At 39.5% G+C, this 19,783-nt stretch overlaps 1 long non-coding RNA gene across 9 annotated transcripts in view; it reads right to left on the minus strand.

Moving 5' to 3' along the window:
• Window positions 1-19,783, minus strand: part of LOC147370916 (uncharacterized) — a 432,430-nt gene that overhangs the window by 343,156 nt on the left and 69,491 nt on the right. The window contains exon 3 of one of the 9 annotated variants that reach the window (XR_015165615.1): window positions 412-974. The exons of the other annotated variants lie outside the window; for them this stretch is intronic. This is a non-coding gene — a long non-coding RNA (uncharacterized LOC147370916). Of the gene's footprint in view, window positions 1-411; window positions 975-19,783 lie in introns of those variants that run through there. 9 annotated transcript variants of the gene reach the window in all.

The raw sequence follows: 19,783 nt of genomic DNA on the forward strand, positions 1-19,783 counted from the left end.
TGGGCTCCAAAATCACTGCAGATGGTGACTGCAGCCATGAAATTAAAAGACGCTTACTCCTTGGAAGGAAGGTTATGACCAACCTAGATAGCATATTCAAAAGCAGAGACATTACTTTGCCAACAAAGGCTCATCTAGTCAAGGCTATGGTTTTTCCTGTGGTCATGTATGGATGTGAGAGTTGGACTCTGAAGAAGGCTGAGCACCAAAGAATTGATGCTTTTGAACTGTGGTGTTGGAGAAGACTCTTGAGAGTCCCTTGGACTGCAAGGAGATTCAACCAGTCCATTCTGAAGGAGATAAGCCCTGGGTGTTCTTTGGAAGGAATGATGCTAAAGCTGAAACTCCAGTACTTTGGCCACCTCATGCGAAGAGTTGACTCATTGGAAAAGACTCTGACTCTGGGAGGGATTGGGGGCAGGAGGAGAAGGGGACGACAGAGGATGAGATGGCTGGATGGCATCACTGACTCAATGGATGTGAGTCTCAGTGAACTCCGGGAGTTGGTGATGGACAGGGAGGCCTGGCGTGCTGCGATTCATGGGGTCGCAAAGAGTTGGACATGACGGAGCGACTGATCTGATCTGATAGAAAATCCCATGGATGGAGGAGCCTGGTAGGCTGCAGTCCATGGGGTTGCTAGGAGTCGGACACAACTGAGCGACTTCACTTTCACTTTTCACTTGCATATATTGGAGAAGGCAATGGCACCCCACTCCAGTACTCTTGCCTGGAAAATCCCATGGATGGAGGAGCCTGGTGGGCTGCAGTCCGTGGTGTCACTAAGAGTCGGACACGACTGAGCGACTTCTCTTTGACTTTTCACTTTCATGCATTGGAGAAGGAAATGGCAACCCACTCCAGAGTTCTTGCCTGGAGAATTCCAGGGATGGGGGAGTCTGGTGGGCTGCTGTCTATGGGGTTGCACAGTCGGACACAACTGAAGCGACTTAGCAGTAAGGCCTAGAAAGAGACTGACAAGGAACAAACATGTAAATACAGGAGAGTCAGATCAAATACATAAATGAGAAAGACAAAGGATGAGGAGTAAAGGCTGCCTCCCACCAACATCTGGACCACAAATGAGCCTGCAAGAACTGAGACATCCCTGAAGAAAACAGGAAAGTAAATGAGGTGGAGAAATCTTGAACTAAGTAGATTTTATCTGAAGAGGCTAAGGGAAATGTGCTTGAGTTTACCAAGATTTGGTAAGACTGAATTTTCTGCTCTAAGGGGAAACAGAGAAGCTGAAAAGATATACTTAGTTCAGTTATTAGAGAAACAGAAATTTTCTCATTTGCACATTTGAACATAGAATCACCCACTACACAGGAATGAAAGATCTAGGAATTTCTCGGTATACAAAATTGGAAAGGAACAAAATATACTTCCAGCCCCAGGATGTATGGCTTCAGGAAAAATCATACTTTCCACTCTACCAAGGAATCTGTTTAAAAGACTGGTCTCAGTCAGTCAGAGGATTTTTTAAATGTGTTACTCACATTTTCAAATCTTAAAAAAATAAGAGTGTGTTTTTCTGGTAAGTAAATCTCATAATGCCTTGAATTAAACTGCTTTCCCAATTTTCAGCATCATTTAAGTTCCCTACCTCAATAGACCAATGTGGATCCGGAAGTTTTCACTCAACTCAATAGGTATGTATGTATTTAACAGCCGACATCTGTGACCACCAACTTGATGTGCTGGATGCTTTACATATGCTATCTAGTCTCATGCTTCCCCAGTTGTGGTCTTCAAACCTGCAGCATCCCCTAAGAGCTACTGGAAAGGCAGACTCCCCACACATACTCTGACCTACCAGATCAGAATCCACATTTTCACCAGACTTCCTGGTGAGTTGTGTGGACTTTCAAGTTTGAGAAGCACTGCTCTACTTGACTCTGAGAATTATATCAGTATTTATAAGATCACTTATAATCACAATGTTTTATGTAAAGTATAATGCATCCAAGGTCAACATGGTATATTTTTTAATGTATTTTGCATTTGTCACAACTCTTTCCATTGAAAGTAACAACTCAAACCTGCTTAAATTTAAAAGAGAAATGTATTTGAAGTTTCAGATAACTAAGAGAAGAATTAGCATTCAGCCAGGAGAGAGAACCTGGAGTGGGATCAGAGATAAAACGGCCACCACACTCACTCATCTTTGCTATTGTGTTGATGTGACTACTTCATTCTCTCTCACAAGGAACCACTACAAATCAAAGAACATAGCTACCAATAGATCTCAGCACCAACCCCCCACTCATCTGTAGGTTTTTGACATCCAACAGGATATAAATCCTTTTCCCAAACTCTAGCCCCCCCCCAAAAAAAAACTATGAAAATTCTCCTTTGGCTCACCTCAACTGTCCCATCCTGGGATCATCACCTGTGCTGAAAAGTCAATGTAGCACCGGGAAATTGAGGGGGAGGGTGGGGGAGGGGAATTTCCATAAAAAGATGGCAGCTTTTATTCAAACCCCATAGTTAATGTAGAGTAAAGCACATTTCTTGGGTGAATTAGGAGGATAGTGCTACTAGAAAGAGAAGGAAAAAGTAGCGGTGGGCAAGCACTCCAACAGTGTCTATCACATGTGCCACACTCATGTCATGTTCCTCCCTGTGCCCCCCACTCTTTCTCTATTGAATATATAACTGCAAGTACATGAACATTAGGCAAGTTCAAGTCAAGGCCAAGGATTAGACAGAAAATCACAGTACAATAAAACAAAAATAAAAGATAACAAGCGTGTGAAGGCAAAAACACATCATGATACCCTTGACAGAAAGAAACAGCAATGGGCTGCAATGCCACAGTCTTATTACTAAACAAGATAATGGGCATCAGTTTTGTATGCTTCCTTTAACCAATGGAATTAGCAAATAAATCTTCTTCTGGTTTTACAAACATTTCTTTCTCAAGTTAAAATTTTAGTTATTAAACTACAGCTGCACAAGTTTCTTCACTAACCCCAGTCTGGAATGACAGGACCTCTTGTACAAATGCCTCCAGGATATTGCACTTGCTATTCTCCCTATCAGGAATGATATCCCTCCAAAGCTCACGCCCTCTCTCCATTCCAGCTTTGGCTTGAAAGTCACCTCCTTAGAGAGATCTTCTTTGACCATCTTACCTAAGCAGGTGCAGCTATTACGTGCACACACACCATACTCTACCTCCTTTGATCTGCTTTAGAACTTATCACTATCTGACATATTTATTTGTTTTCTTATATGTGTCTTGTCTGCTTCCTACTAGAGTGTTAGCACTATAAGGGCAGGAACTTTTACTATCATCTTCCCCCCGCCCCGTATTCCCCATACCTAGAACATCCCCAGCACCTAGTCATTGCCTAGTAACTTTTGCATAATGAAAAAAGAAAGATGATAGAAACTGTGAAACCATAACTGGAAGAGTGGTCAGCACAAACTTTCCAAGGATGGCTGAGGGAGCAGGCGTAAGGAATAAGATGGGAAGCAGACATTAAAATCAAGAGGAAATGAGAGTCTGTCTGGGAGGTTAGCATATAAAGGTGATAATCCCCAGGAAAACAGAAAACAGTAGCCCCAAATGGAAACCTGGGACTGGTGGATCCCTGATTCTGGACTCTACAGCTGTGTACCATGCTTCTCTTGTGAAACTTTTAGTGCAAATAGAGAAGGTGTCCACTGATTACCATCTACAGCTACACAGATAAAAGATGCAAGAGGAAATATTTACTCTTGCTCAGAAGTGCATTGCTACTATATTAAAAGAAAGATCTATGCTCACCGCTTTCCTAAAGTCAATGATAAACTCTGAAAGTCATGACCAGAAAGAGCACTGAAGAGAGTTGAAAAACCCGGATTAAACTCAAGTTCTTCACCCCACTTTTCATGACTCCAGGACAGCTGGTTAAAGATCTGGTTACCCCAGTTTATTCATCACCTCCAAAAGATAAGTAGCCTCAGATAAGGCTACTCAGGTCCACAGAGATGGTGTAATTTGCTCCAGATTACACATCAGGAGATTTATTTGAATGTTTATCTCTCTGACTCTAAAATTCATACTCTCATGTTGTTAAGTGCTCATCACCTGAGAGAAAGTATACAAACAGACCACCAATAGATAGTATACTGAATGACAAGTTCCACAACAACCAGTCCCAGAAATTAAACCACAACCTCTGTAGCAATCTGCCCACAACAATTAGCATTTGATCAATAACTGACAGCTTCCCTAAGTTTTGGCCCAGCTTTCAACTTAGGACCAATCAGAACAAGCCGATTATGCTCCACCAATCAATACTATAGGTTGCCCTGCATGTAAACAGCTCACCTCCAGCCTCCTCATGACAGGAGCCTCCAATCAGGGCACAGATGAAACCTTCCTCTGTTTCACTATAAAACTTCCCCACTCCTCTGCTTGCCTTTTAATTCTGCCAAATGCAAGCAATGGTGCTGACTCCTTCCCTATAGTGAGCTCTGAATAAATAAGTTTTGTTCTCATCTGTGTACTCTTCACTTAAGTATGAAGGACATTATCCCCCAACACCTAGCAGAATGCTAGGCACACAATAGGTGCTCAATAAGTGTACAGTGGAATTAAACTGAGCTGAATCTATAATAGAATAGTAACAACAGATAATAATAACTTACATTGTTACTATAAGCATTAAATTAGATAATCTAAGTAAAAATATTTTGAAACTATAATGTGCTATGGAATCATAAGGTATTATTAATTTAAAAACAAGGTATAATCAGAACCACATAAGAGAGTAGTAGTATAATGCTATTTATTCTGATGCTTAATAATGAGAAACTCTTAGAATTATTTTCAGCTTTGTTATTACATGAATTCAATAGCCAAACAGGAAGAACTCTTTCTGGATTCTTTCAAAACAGAGTCTTAACCAATCAAGGTCTTACTGGGAGAAATTTTGGAATTCCCAATCCATCTATCCCTTCTTCAATCAGACTCTAACCATACCTTCTCAATTCCACTCCTCTGGCTAAAAATCACATATCTTTAAACATGTCTGCCTATGCCAGCACAGGAAATATAAAAGGGAGCAGATAGTTAGGATTCCACTTTGGTGTCCTCTGCCCAGCTACATTTTTCCTAAGCTTTTGAGTTCCCTTGCTCTGATACAGCTCATCTCCTCATTTCCTGCCTCACCTGAACTCAAATAGCTCCCTGCCTGTAGCCTGTCTAACCCTAGACTTTCTGCCTGCTTCTGCCAACCTGGATATTCTACTTCTTACCTGCTAAAACTCACCAGAGCACCTGACCTAGTCTCCAGACTCTAGACTCTCAAGGACTGGGACTGTTTTGTCAATGTGGATCACATTCTTAAGCAAAGCGGTGGATTGAGACTAACTTTCAGGCTGCCCAGAGAGAGCCTTCCTTGGTAGTATTTTCTGGGTGAAGTCACCACAGACTAGAATTTGTTCCTAAGTTTTGCATGTAAGAAACTCAACAATCATCCTCTCAAGAAATAACCATTCATTTAAAAATAGCTTATACCAAACATACAAGAAAGTAATGTATAAACTAGAATAGTTGCCATTTCTTTATTGAACAAGACACTGAGCTAAGAGCTTTGTGGACATGATCTCCTTCTGCCTTTACAGCAGTCAGAAGACATGAATGTACTTTAGCCCCATACATGAGAAAAATGACTTAGGTTCATGGAGATTATATAACTTGTCCAAAGTTAGACATCTGATGAGTTTTGAATGCTCATCTCTCTGATTCCAACATCCATGTTATCTGGTATTATTCTATATGTCTTCATTTTCACTAACAATAGCACTGTTAGTCAACTGGATCTTGAAATAGTTTGAAAAGTGAATTTGACCCCTGAGGGAATGTTGCACAGAAAGCCAAAATACAATTTAGAGGTGACTTGACAAGCCTGGAGACTAAGCAAGGGGAGTGAGTCGGGTGATGTAAACTGTGAGTTACCTGAGGACAAGGAATTCAATTTTTATCTAGCATCTTGTTTTGGTACACTGATGCTCAATAAATACTGGTTGGCTAAATAAATGATGGGATTCATCATAACACTTTAATGCACTCCTTCCTACCACAGTAATATGTCCTGGGAAGTGAGGAGCAGACACTGATGATTATTCTCATCAGTTTCCTTCAGGAAGCTAATGGCATACATGGAAATTAGGATGATTTAAAGAGGATTTAATAAAAGCACTATTTACAAATGTGTGGACATGATGTAGGAAAAGGGCATGATCTTGGGGTTGTTGCAACCCAATAATCCTACATACAAGAGAGAGAGATCACTAGCATCCAAAAAATGAGCTTGCACAAAGGACAATTTTAGAGGAGCTGTGACCTCTGGTCAAGGACACAACTGCTTCTGGGTGATCTCTTAAGAAGGGTCTCTGGTGGTAGCAGCCCAAGATGATCTATTAACAAACAACATGAGAGAAAAGCTATGGAAGAAAAGCTATGATCAACCTAGACAGCATATTAAAAAGCAGAGACACTACTTTGCCAACAAAAGTCCATCTAGTCAAAGCTATGGTTTTTCTAGTAGTCATGTATGGATGTGAGCGTTGGACTATAAAGAAAGCTGAGCACCGAAAAACTGATGTTTTTGAACTGTGGTGTTGGAAAAGACTCTTGAGAGTCCCTTGGCCTGTAAGGAGATCCAACCAGTCCATCCTAAAGGAAATCATTCCTGAATATTCATTGGAAGGACTAATGTTGAAACTCCAATACTTTGGCCACCTGATGTGAAGAAGTGACTCACTGGAAAAGACCCTGATGCTGGGAAAGATTGAAGGCAGGAGGAGAAGGGGACGACAGAGGATGAGGTGGTTGGATGGCATCACCAACTCTATGGACATGAGTTTGAGCAAGCTCTGGGAGTTTGTGACAGACAGGGAAGCCTGGTGTGCTGCAGTCCATGGGGTCGCAAAGAGTCAGACACGATTGACTGACTGAACTGAACTGAACTTGAGAGAAAAATAGATCCTCTATCAGGTTAATCCATAGGAGTCAGATTCCTATTTTATACAATCATATTTAATCTTGAATTGATATACCCTCCAAGCAATCAGATAGGAGTAAAGCCAGGCAAGGTCATTCTTTCCCCTTGGAAATAGTATTGGATCCATATACACAAATGTTGTATCTCAAAACTTTTTGATTGGTCTTTCCTTGATGACTTTTGCTCTTCCATCCTCATACTCTGGCATCCTACTGGTTAAGCTATGACTGGGTTTTCATAGCCTGGGTGTCACTTCTCTTTTGAGTAAATTTCGTAACTTTTTTGATCAGTTATGCGGACTTCATTACAAAGTTCTAGTAATGACTTCCTATGACTGCCTACCATCAAGTCATCCAGGGATAGATATTCTGTTATCTACTACTACTAAAATAACAACTAACATGTGTGGAACAGTTACTATGTACCAGGCACTGTGGAATATTTTGTTTATTCCTGTCTTTATTTTTCATCTCATTTTATAAATCAGGAAACTGACACTTGGAGAGACTATGTTTCTTGGCCAAAGATACCCAGTTAACAAGAGTCACAGCCATTATTTTGGCCTTGGTGGTCTAATTTAAGAAACTGCATTACTGTAAAACAGTATATTAATGGTTAAGGATGTATTCTCTGACTGCTTGAAATCTAAACCCAGCACTGCTATTTAGCAGCTATGTGAGTCTGTGGAGTTAATCTATACGCCTTGGTTTCCACATCCATGAAATGGGAATAGTAATAATACATTTTATGAGTCTTAAGTAAATCAATGCACAGTGCTTAACACAACATCTGACACAAAATAGCAACTTGGTCACTGTTAGTTAGTTCTTATTATTCACCACAGGAGCAATATGGTGGCTCTGCTCAGATAGATAATGAGATGGCATCTCTTTGGAGCTAAAGTGGAATGAAGAAAGCACTGGATTGTGTGACTTAGGCAAGTCATTTACCACCTCTGACCTTAATGTTTTACATCACTAAAATGGGAATAAAAATCTATACCTACCTCACAGTGTCTTATGAGCACTGTATAATTGCTTCACAAAGCACTATATAAATATGTCATTTGATTTGTTACTCATTCAACTATCTCAGGGCTTCCCTGGTGACTCAGCTGGTAAAGAATCTGCCTGCAATGCAGGATACCTGGGTTCCATCCATGGGTAGGGAAGATTCCCTGGAGAAGTGAAAGGCTACTCACTCCAATATTCTGGCCTGGAGAATTCAATGGACTTTATAGTCCATGGGGTCGCAAAGAGTCAGACACAAGTAAGGGACTTTCACTTTCACTTTCAACTATCTCAAGATAACAGAGAAATAGCCAGAAGCAATGTCACCACTGCACACAGTATGTTAGAATTACTTTTATTTGTCTCTTTTGGAACAGTTGTTCAAACTTTTTGAGGAGCTCTTTTTTTTTTTAATTGAAGGATAATTACTTTACAATGTTGTGTTGGTTTCTATCATACAACTTGCTGAGCTCTTTAAACTAAACTGAGCTGCATTCCACTGCTGGGCTCAAGATATATTCCAGAAATAATGGGAAGATCTTAACATACCATGGATCTTTCATCTTGTGGTTGGAATGCTCCTTTCAAAGTCAAAGTTCAAAAAGTCGCAGTTACCAAAGCAGATACTTTAAGGTATGACTAATTTAGTCACTGAGTATATTAAACACTTTCTATAGGTCAGACACTTTCTTGTCACTGGAGATGAAATAGTAAACCAAAAAAGTTAACATCTTTACAGACTTACATTGAGTCACAAAGATAGACATGAAGACACATCATTATAATACAATGTTCCCAGAGGGAAAATTGTGCCTGAAGGAGTAAGATTTCTAGGGGCGGTGACACATGAGCTGAGTCTTAAAGAAGGACATGCAGAAGAGGGATAAGAGAAAGAACAGGCAACTCTTTTATATATCTATACTGAGATGGCACATTATAGTCTATTGTGGAAAGATTAAGCCCCTTCTACAACCACTAGACCATTCAGGTATGACCTAAATCAAAACCCTTATGATTATACAGTGGAAGTGAGAAATAGATTTAAGGGACTAGATGCGATAGATAGAGTGCCTGATGAACTATGGATGGAGGTTCGTGACATTGTACAGGAGACAGGGATCAAGACCATCCCCATGGAAAAGAAATGCAAAAAAGCAAATGGCTGTCTGAGGAGGCCTTACAAATAGCTGTGAAAAGAAGAGAAGCGAAAAGCAAAGGAAAAAAGAAAAGACTTAAGCATCTGAATGCAGAGTTCCAAAGAATAGCAAGGAGAAATAAGAAAGCTTTCTTCCGTGATCAATGCAAAGAAATAGAGGAAAAAAACAGAATGGGAAAGACTAGAGATCTCTTCAAGAAAATTAGAGATACCCAGGGAACATTTCATGGAAGATGGGCTCAATAAAGGACAGAAATGGTATGGACCTAACAGAAGCAGAAGATATTAAGAAGAGGTGACAAGAATACACAGAACAACTGTACGAAAAAGATCTTCACGACCCAGATAATCACGATGGTGTGATCACTCACCTAGAGCCAGACATCCTGGAATGTGAAGTCAAGTGGGCCTTAGAAAGCATCACTACGAACAAAGCTAGTGGAGGTGATGGAATTCCAGTTGAGCTATTTCAAATCCTGAAAGATGATGTTGTGAAAGTGGTGCACTCAATATGCCAGCAAATTTGGAAACCTCAGCAGTGGGCACAGGACTGGAAAAGGTCAGTTTTCATTCCAGTCCCAAAGAAAGGCAATGTCAAAGAATGCTCAAACTACCAGACAAATTTCACTCATCTCACATGCTAGTAGGAGAAGGCAATGGCACCCCACCCCAGTACTCTTGCCTGGAAAATCCCATGGATGGAGGAGCCTGGTAGACTGCAGTCCATGGGGTCTCTAAGAGTCGGGTACAACTGAGCAACTTCACTTTCACTTTTTACTTTCATGCATTGGAGGAGGAAATGGCAACCCACTCCAGTATTCTTGCCTGGAGAAACCGAGGGATAGAGAAGCCTAGTGGGCTGCCGTCTATGGGGTCTCACAGAGTTGGACACAACTGAAGCGCCTTAGCAGCAGCAGCAGCACACACTAGTAAAGTAATGCTCAAAATTCTCCAAGCCAGGCTTCAGCAATATGTGAACCGTGAACTTCCAGATGTTCAAGCTGGTTTTAGAAAAGGCAGAGGAACCAGAGATCAAATTTCCAACATCCGCTGGATCGTCGAAAAAGGAAGAGTTCCAGAAAAACATTTATTTCTGCTTTATTGACTATGCCAAAGCCATTGACTGTGTGGATCACAATAAACTGTGGAAAATTCTGAAAGAGATGGGAATACCAGACCACCTGACCTGCCTCTTGAGAAACCTGTATGCAGGTCAGGAAGCAACAGTTAGAACTGGACATGGAACAACAGACTGGTTCCAAATAGGAAAAGGAGTACGTCAAGGCTGTATATTGTCACCCTGCTTATTTAACTTATATACAGAGTACATCATGAAAAATGCTGGACTGGAAGAAGCACAAGCTGGAATCAAAATTGCCAGGAGAAATATCAATAACCTCAGATATGCAGATGACACTACCCTTATGGCAGAAAGTGGAGAGGAACTAAAAAGCCTCTTGATGAAAGTGAAAATGGAGAGTGAAAAAGTTGGCTTAAAGCTCAACAGTCAGAAAACTAAGATCATGGCATCTGGTCCCATCACTTTATGGGAAATAGATGGGGGAAGAGTGGACACAGTGTCAGACTTTATTTTGGGGGGCTCCAAAATCACTGCAAATGATGATTACAGCCATGAACTTAAAAGATGCTTACTCCTTGGAAGGAAAGTTATGACCAACCTAGATAGCATATTCAAAAGCAGAAACATTACTTTGCCAACAAAGGTCCATCTTGTCAAGGCTATGGTTTTTCCAGCGGTCATGTATGGATGTTTTGGACTATAAAGAAAGCTGATCGCTGAAGAATTGATGCTTTTGAACTGTGATGTTGGAGGAGACTCTGGAGAGTCCCTTGGACTGCAAGGAGATCCAACCAGTCCATTCAAAGATCAGTCCTGGGTGTTCATGGGAAGGACTGATGCTAAAGCTGAAACTCCAATCCTTTGGCCACCTCATGAGAAGAGTTGACTCATTGGAAAAGACCCTGATGCTGGGAGGGATTGGGGGCAGGAGGAGAAGGGGACGACAGAGGATGAGATGGTTGGATGGCATCACCAACTCAATGGACATGAGTTTGGGTAAACTTCGGGAGTTGGTGATGGACAGGGAGGCCTGGCGTGCTGCAATTCATGGGGTCGCAAAGAGTTGGACACGACTGAGCAATTGAACTGAACTGAACTGAACAGCCTCATGTCTCATTAGTCTGGCCTTTCTGATGGGGAGAAGGGCAAAGAGAAAGATGAATTAAAGCTGAAAAGCCAAAGAAAAACTTCCTACTTAACCAACTCAAGCCCATACAAGGAGCACAAACGAGGTGTCCACAGCCTACCATTTGAAGATAGTGTGTCTGTGCCTGTGTGCGTGTGTGTGTGTATAAGAGAGAAAGAGATCTGTGTTTGATATAGTCTTTGGATAGCTTAGTGTCTTCTTGGATGAGTCAAAACAATTTTCAGTCTTTCAGACTTTCACCCCCAATGCCACACTCCAACTTGGCATCAGGGTATTTGAAGAGGGTAAGTGGAGTGGTGCTTACATGATCTAATCATATTTTTTCCAAATTTTTCTTAAAATTAAAAAAAAATCTCTTATGACTTAAATAGACATTAAATAAATCAAGGTGCACCTTGCAATAAGATCTATTTGTGAAAAAACAAATAAAGAACTCTTTAAAAGTCTTTAAAGCCTATTGCTCCAGTGGTCAGGTAGGTGTTACTAAATTTTAAAGATGAAATTTCAGGATGAAAATATCTCTGCAGAAACAAGTGCCCCTTCTCAGATTATCTTGGTCTCTCCAGCTCTGGGGAGAGTTCACTCAGGAAGAGCCTTTATCTGAAGGCTAACAATGAAACAAGAGATACAGGCATCCAACAAATTTAGTGACCTTCACCAAGCTGGGTTCATGACAGGCCCCTGGATGCAAAGATAAACTGGACATAACCCTATGTGAAGGACTATGAAGGGGATCACAGTTTGGAATCCTGAATAATCTGAGATTTCAGTCCCACCTCTCCTCCTAAAAATGGTCCTGGATTCTCCATCCCTAGTAAAATCCCAGGCAAGGATTCCTAATGCTAACTAGATGGCAATTAAAAAGTGTCAAAGCTGAGATCACAGAAGAGTCATTTAAATCTACTAACCCCATCTTATACTGAATATGCAGGCTTCAGAAGCATACTGCAGACTTTTTATGATGAAGGACTTTTTTTGCAAAGTCTCTCCATTTGGTAGGTGTCTTCCATGCCACTTTCCACCAGGCCCCCTCAACCATCTCAAAGTCTCAGATAGTTGGTCTCCCCAGTTCCTTCTGGCCTTGTATAATCAGTGCTTCTCCACAGGATACTGCATTCATTTCTCTAGTATTAGTACTGACTTTGAAATCATCCTGCCTTTTAAAACTCAGCTTTCTTGTCCATCTCTGGCATTGTCTATACAATATAAAATGAAATAATTATGTGGCAGTTCTTCATTTGTTTGATTTTTGTGGATAGCAAAATCAGATCCTTTGATCCAAGAAACCAACTCTGCAGCATCAGCTATCCCACTTGACCTTAAAATTGAAATTTATTAAATAACCACCGAATCTTCACTACATAATGGGACTGATTATATGAGTGAGCAATTTCACTTGAGACAAAGGATTTTATTACATAGCATTTACATTTTTTAAATTCAGCACTTTGAAGACTATTATTCACATTTGGAAAATTATTATTTCCCTGACACATGATAAATTTTCAAGTATACTTGTGAAAAAATGAACAAATTTAAAAAATGGAAGGAAAGTTTGTAATTTTAAATTCTAATGTTCAAAATCACTGTTAAAATGGGCACATAGCTCCAAAAAACTTGAAGCACAATAATAATAGTTAAATTGACATTTTAAAATATGTTAATTTTATTTAACCTTTATTGGCTTCCTAGAAGCAATATATAATAAAATACAAATCCATAATTCAGTAAATAGACCAAGGAATGAATGATCCAGATTGAGCTGATCAAAAACTCCTATTTTTCTAAACATCAGAAACAAGAAAATCAGTACCTTTATTGGCCTTTGAGAATTCCACAGATATTTATTTTTCCCCTCCAGGTAGATTTAATGAAAACAGAGATCTTATTGTCCTGCTTTTTGCTTACCTCCCAATATAGTAGGTGCTCATGAGTACCCGCATGGTTTTGTGTTCATTATATTGACATCCATAATTTATAAATACCTCTCCAGCTACACCTACACCTCCCAAACTTGCTCCTTGACTGAATAAATGTAGCACCTATCATATTCTGAGGCCCTAAGCAAGTGTCAGAGCAATGCAATGGCTCCTACCTTCAAAGGGCTTACTATCTATGGCAATGGTTTTCATATATTAGTGTGCATCCAACTCAGCTTTAAGGAGGGCACTGGGAATCTGCATTTCTCATACAGTTCCAGGTGGTATAGACGTTCTTTTGGGGACCATACTTTAAGAACCACTGGCCATACATTTCTTTGAAAATTTAAAAATAGAACTACCATATGATCCTGAGGTAGTTCTGGGCTTATATACAAAAGAAATGAAATCAGGATTCAAAAAAATCTGTTCCCATAGGTTTTTTTGCAGCATTATTCAAAATAGCCAAGATATGGAAACAACCTCAACATCCATCAACCAATAAAAGGATAAAGATGTGGTGTGCATATGCATGCACACACACATATGTATATGTGTGTATACACACACAAACACGCATACACACACACACACACACAAATGGAATATTATTCAGCCATGAGAAAGACAGGCATCCTATTATTTGCCACAATACAGATGAAACTTGAGGACATGCTATGTGAAATGTCAGGCAAAGAAAGACAAATACTATATGACAACAATCATATGTGGATCTAAAAATACCTAACTCACAGAAACAGACTGGAATGATGGTTACCCTGGAGCTGTGGGGTCGGGGGGGCAAGGGAGATGTCAGTCATAGTATAAACTTTCAGTTACAGGAAGATCAAGTTCTGGGGATAGAGTGTAGAGCATAGTGACTATAGCTCAAATACTGTATAACATATTTGAACACTGCTGAGAGTAGATCTTAAATTCCTCACCACTAAAAAAGAAACAGTAACTATGTGACATGATTACAGGCGTTAGGTAATGCTACAGTGATATCCATTCTGCAATATATGTGTGTATCCTAATGGATTCCTAGAGATTCCTTAAAGAAATTGGCAATCCAGATGAGCAAGGCAAGCACCCAGCTGGAAAGTTACCATGTGTCCCTTATACTACTTCTCAAGAAAGAGCTTACCACATACTCAGCCTCCAAATAAGTGTGATTAAGATCTTAATGATCTTCTACCTGCAAAAATTTAAGTAAGTCAGGAATTCTGGCCCTTTAAAAATATTTTAAATAAATAAACATTTTAATGAAGATATAAGATCTGAAAAATAACTGAAAAAATCTATCTTATATATGGGTTCTTTTCTGTTCATTCATAAATAAGCTTGCCAAATTGTACTGAATGTGTTTTATAATGCTTTTTACAATGTAAGACTTTTCTCTGAAAATATGTCCTAACAATCCAATGTGCTGTTTATTTCCCTCCTTAAAAATCCTAAAAATTTGCACTGCTTGTTTAAATTTCAATCTTTTCAATTTATTAATGATACCAAAATGAAATACTTGACTGACTTCTCCTTGTAAATAACTCAAATAATATAGACAATGTGAAGCCCTCTCTGAGTTCCTATTCCCCACATCTGCCCCTCCCTGACTTGAAGGCAAGGATACTCAGTTTGTTTTCAGGTAAATCCCTTTTCAGTTGTTGGTGGTGGTCATCATATTTTCTAATCAATTTCATATCATTTACTCACAGAAATTTATAAGTTTGCTTTTATTTCTAATATAAATATATGTTAATAACAAATGTATTCTTCTGCAACTGGCCTTTGCCCTTTAATACGTTATGGTATTCTTATGAAATCATTGTATGTAGATATATCTCACTACTTCTAATTTCTGCACAGTTCAGTTCATTTCAGTCCTCAGTCATGTCTGACTCTTTACTACCCCATGGACTGCAGCACACCAGGCTTCCCTGTCCATCACCAACTCCCAGAGCTTGAGCAAACTCATGTCCATCGAGTCGGTGATGCCATCCAACCATCTTATCCTCTGTCGTCCACTTCTCCTCCTGCCTTCAATCTTTCCCAGCATCAGGGTATTTTCAAATGAGTCAGTTCTTCACATCAGGTGGCCAAAGTATTGGAGTTTCAGCTTCAGCATCAGTCCTTCCAATGAACATTCAGGACTGATTTCCTTTAGGATTGACTTGTTTGATCTTGCAGTCCAAAGGACTCTCAAGAGTCTTCTCCAATACCACAGTTCAAAAGCATCAATTCTTCAGCATTCAGCCTTCAACTCTCACATCCATACATGACTACTGGAAAACCTTATCTTTGACTACATGGACCTTTGTCAGCAAAGTAATGTCTCTGTTTTATAATATGCTGTCTAGGTTGGTCATAGCTTTTCTTCCAAGAAGCAAGCATCTTTTAATTTCATGGCTGCAGTTTCCATCTGCAGTGATTTTGGAGCCCAAGAAAATAAAGGCTGTCACTGTTTCCACTATTTCCCCATCTATTTGCCATGAAGTGATGGGACCAGATGCCATGATCTTTGTTTTTTTTTTTTTGAACGTTGAGTTTTAAGCCAACTATTTCACTCTCCTCTTTCACTTTCATTAAGAGTCTCTTTAGTTCCTCTTTGCTTTCTGCCATAAGGGTGGTATCATCTGCATATATGGCTATTCTCCATAATACAGAAATTCATTATTTATCATTTCTACTCATTTTTAATAGACAGACTATTTCTAATTTTTATGAATATTTTTTAACATGCCCCATTTTGAAGAGATTCAAGCATGATATTGCTGGGTCTTAAGAGTATCTATTAATACATTTAAAAATGTAATTAGACATTGCCAAAGAGTTCTCCCAAAAAGCTACATCAATTTGCACTCTCAAAAGCACTGTTTAAATACAAACTTCTCCCCACATTCTCACCCACGCTGGATATTATCAAACTCTTCACATTTTACAATATGACAGACATCCAAAACCAGTTTTTACATGAACTTAAAAAACTATTCTTCATTCCCAATGAATCTTCTGAATATAGACTTCTTTTAAAACCCTACCTGCTATATACACAAACTGATTTCATTTGAATTTAACTGATCTCATTTTCCATTTTCTCTCTGCTAAATAATAGAGATGCCAGTCCTCTGAGTTTGGATGAGTTACCAATGCCCTCAATAAAAAGACATGAGTTCCAAATGAAAGTGAAAGTGTTTGTCACTCTGTCCTGTCAGACTCTTTGCAACCCCATGGACTGTAACTCCTCTGTCCATGAACTTTCCAGGCAAGAACACTGGAATGCCTCAAATACATCAAAATATTAATGGTAGTTGCTTCCTGGTGATAGGCAATATTTTCCTTATTTATTTTCTTTCCTGTCTTTCCAAATTTTCTCCAATAACTAATATTTGTTGGGGTACTAACTATTTGGTAGGCACTATTCTAAGCATTTTCTGTGCTTTATCTCATTTTATCCTCAAAAGAAGCATATGAAGGAAATATTACTATTATCTCTGTTTTATACATAAGGCTTAAAAAGGTAAACTAATTTTCTCCAAACTCCACAGCTATGATGGATTTGAACACAGGCCATCTGATTTCAAATCTTAACCACTGTACCATAATTCTGGCTATAAACATCTAAAAATCAACTGAAAGCATCTATATTTACTAACCAGAAATCAATAGCATTATGACCTGTGAGCTTATTCCTCCCTTTGCAAGCTTTCTCAAAGGTAATCTTACCTTCCTAGCCACACCAAACCTCTTCTCCCCAGCCTCATCTCTGTCCAAAGACTTAAAGATACAAGCTTCAAAAACCTAGAGGTTTTATGGTCTTTTAATCTCCCTATAATTCATTTTTATCAGCTTTACTTTGTCTCCTGTGACGACATCTTGTTCTGTAAAGCACACACTGCAATTTAATTGTTGGCTCCTCTGTGTGATATTCTTAGCCAGCTTCTGCTCCTTTTTTGAAGCTCCTCAATCTAGCTGATAATCTATATTTCTTAATATCAATGGAAATGGCTGTAATACCCAGCACTGACATACAGTTCCCTCAGCAAAGCCTCTGTGTTTAGGATTCCAACTCTTTAGCAGTGGTGGCAGCGACTGAGAATCACCATCAAAGAACACCAACAGATTGCATTACAATCTGTCAATCCTTCTCTAGAGAAAGGAATTGGCAACTCATTATATTAAAGAATTGCAATCAAGCATCTGGAATATGGCAAAGCACATCGATTTTATGTGAATTAATGAGTTTCAGCAATTTATTACCCTGAACTTCTTGATATAATCTTATCCACAACATCTCTAACGCAAATGTACATTTTGTGTGAATCACAATCGTTATTCAAGCCACACCTTTGTGAATACTCCATTTCAGAGGTTTAGCTTTGGAGACTTACATATACACTTATGCCAAAAACAGAAATTATGTACTTTTACATTTTTAATTAACAAAATACATGCCCTCTTCATTTGCCTCATGCCAGCAGGAAATTAAGACAACTTCTTAATAAAACATTTGTATCAAGCCATGTCGTGTTAAGCAATAACCTCATCGTTTTCCCACACAGAGTCAACAGTTAGATAAAGCAGACAGGCTACAAAAGGCCTGAGGTCTTCCTCATAAAAATTAGTTTATTGAACACTCACAGTGTGCCCAGCACTATGCCTCCATTTTACATGCATTTTTTCCATTAAATCTTCCCAGCTGTCCTGTGATATAAGTGTTGTTATTATCACCATGTAACAAAGAAAGAAAGTAAGGCTCCAAGATGAAGCAATCTGCACACAGTCATATAGCGAATAAGTAGAAGAACTGGGATTATCTACCAGTTAGCTTTGCTGCATAACAAACTACTCCAAAACTTAGTGACTCAAAATAACAATCATTCATTTAGTTCATAGAATATAGGTCAGAGATTTGGACTGAGCTCAAGAGATTTCAGCTGGGCCTCACTAATGTGTCTACAGCTGGCTGCTGGGTCAGCTGTTGGGTCAGCTGGGAGCTGGTAGAGGACCTGGGTTCTCATTCATGCAGCTTCCCATTATCCAAAGGCTAGTTCAGGCTCATTCACCTGGCAGCCCCAGAGATCTACAAACTGCAAGAAAAGGCAAGTCCAAAAGTGCATAACCTTTTCAATCCTCTGCTTACATTCCATTTCCTACTCTCCATTGATTAAACCCAGGCTCAAAACCGGCCCAGTTCAAGTTCAGAGGAGAGAAAGAAAGACTGTGACTGTACCTCTAGAGAGATCACTTTTATGGTCTACCACAATTTCAACCCACATTTTGCTGATGCCAAAACCCACTCTGTGTGCCACTCCTGGATTTGTCTGGCCTCAGATCTAGTCCTAACCTCTCATCTGCTCTGCTCTGTATAACATGCACACTGATTCTTACAGGCTGTTTCCAGACACCTGTGAAAGTCAGTACCAGGTAATGGAAAGAGATTAGAAGGTAAGAAAAAAGAAAAGCAGGGTAGACATCATCCTCCCTCTCTGCCTCAGGCTGCATGTCCAGCAGGGAGGCCCCTCCACACAGGTCTGCCATGGTTTCAGACGCCGCCTCCTCCACATGGCCCTTCTTCCCAGGAAGGGTTTCCTATCCTTTGACTTCCTAGCCCCTCCAAAACCTATGTAACCAAGTCTTGGCATTAAATTCCCTCTGTTCTAAATATTTAATGATTTCTGTTTTTCTGGTTGAACATGCATGCTACACACACACCCCCCTGATTTTTGAATCTCCTAGCAGCAACCACTATGTAGTTCCCTCCTACAGTGCCAAGTACTATGAAAGCAGCCATATTCATTCACTCAGAAAACATTCATTGAGAAACCACTAGGACCGAACACTGGGTCAAAGACTGTTTGCAAAGTTGAATAATATCTTATGAGACTAACCCAAAGGAGATAGAGCTATGTATAAATAATAACCATATAGTCAAGTTCTTTAATGAAAATGTAAATAGACTTTATTAGAAAAGCAGTCAGATGTGATGGGTCTGTGCACAAGTTCTGGGGTCAGATCACCTAGATCAGAATCTAGGACACATTTACTATCAGAATCTGGGGCACTTTTACAACCAATAAAGCAAGTTATTTATATTCGGCTTCTTCCTTGATCCAAAGAGGCATAATAGGATCAATTTCAGAGGGATACTGTAAAGACCAAAAGCAATAATACCTTCTTGGAGCTTATGCCTGTGCATGTCTGGTCCATAAGTGTTCAAAAGGTGTTAGGTATGAACTTTATGGAAACACAATATGAAAAAAATATCCATTTGTTTTGGGAATTGGGGAAGTCCGGAAAAGAACACGCCTTTTAGAGGACTAAAGAATAAGTGATAACTAGGTGAAATACTTCTCCCAAAGAAGTTTCTTCAAACCCCATCTATAAGTGATTCATCCTCCTTCTGACCACCCACGGCATTTTGTTTTCATACTCTCGAAACAGTGAGATCTCAATTTTTGTCTTGTTA

The sequence above is a fragment of the Bos grunniens genome, chromosome 6 (genome assembly GCF_055505025.1).
Source record: "Bos grunniens cultivar Pamir isolate PY7600 chromosome 6, Bosgru_T2T1.0, whole genome shotgun sequence".
Lineage (NCBI taxonomy): Eukaryota > Metazoa > Chordata > Mammalia > Artiodactyla > Bovidae > Bos > Bos grunniens.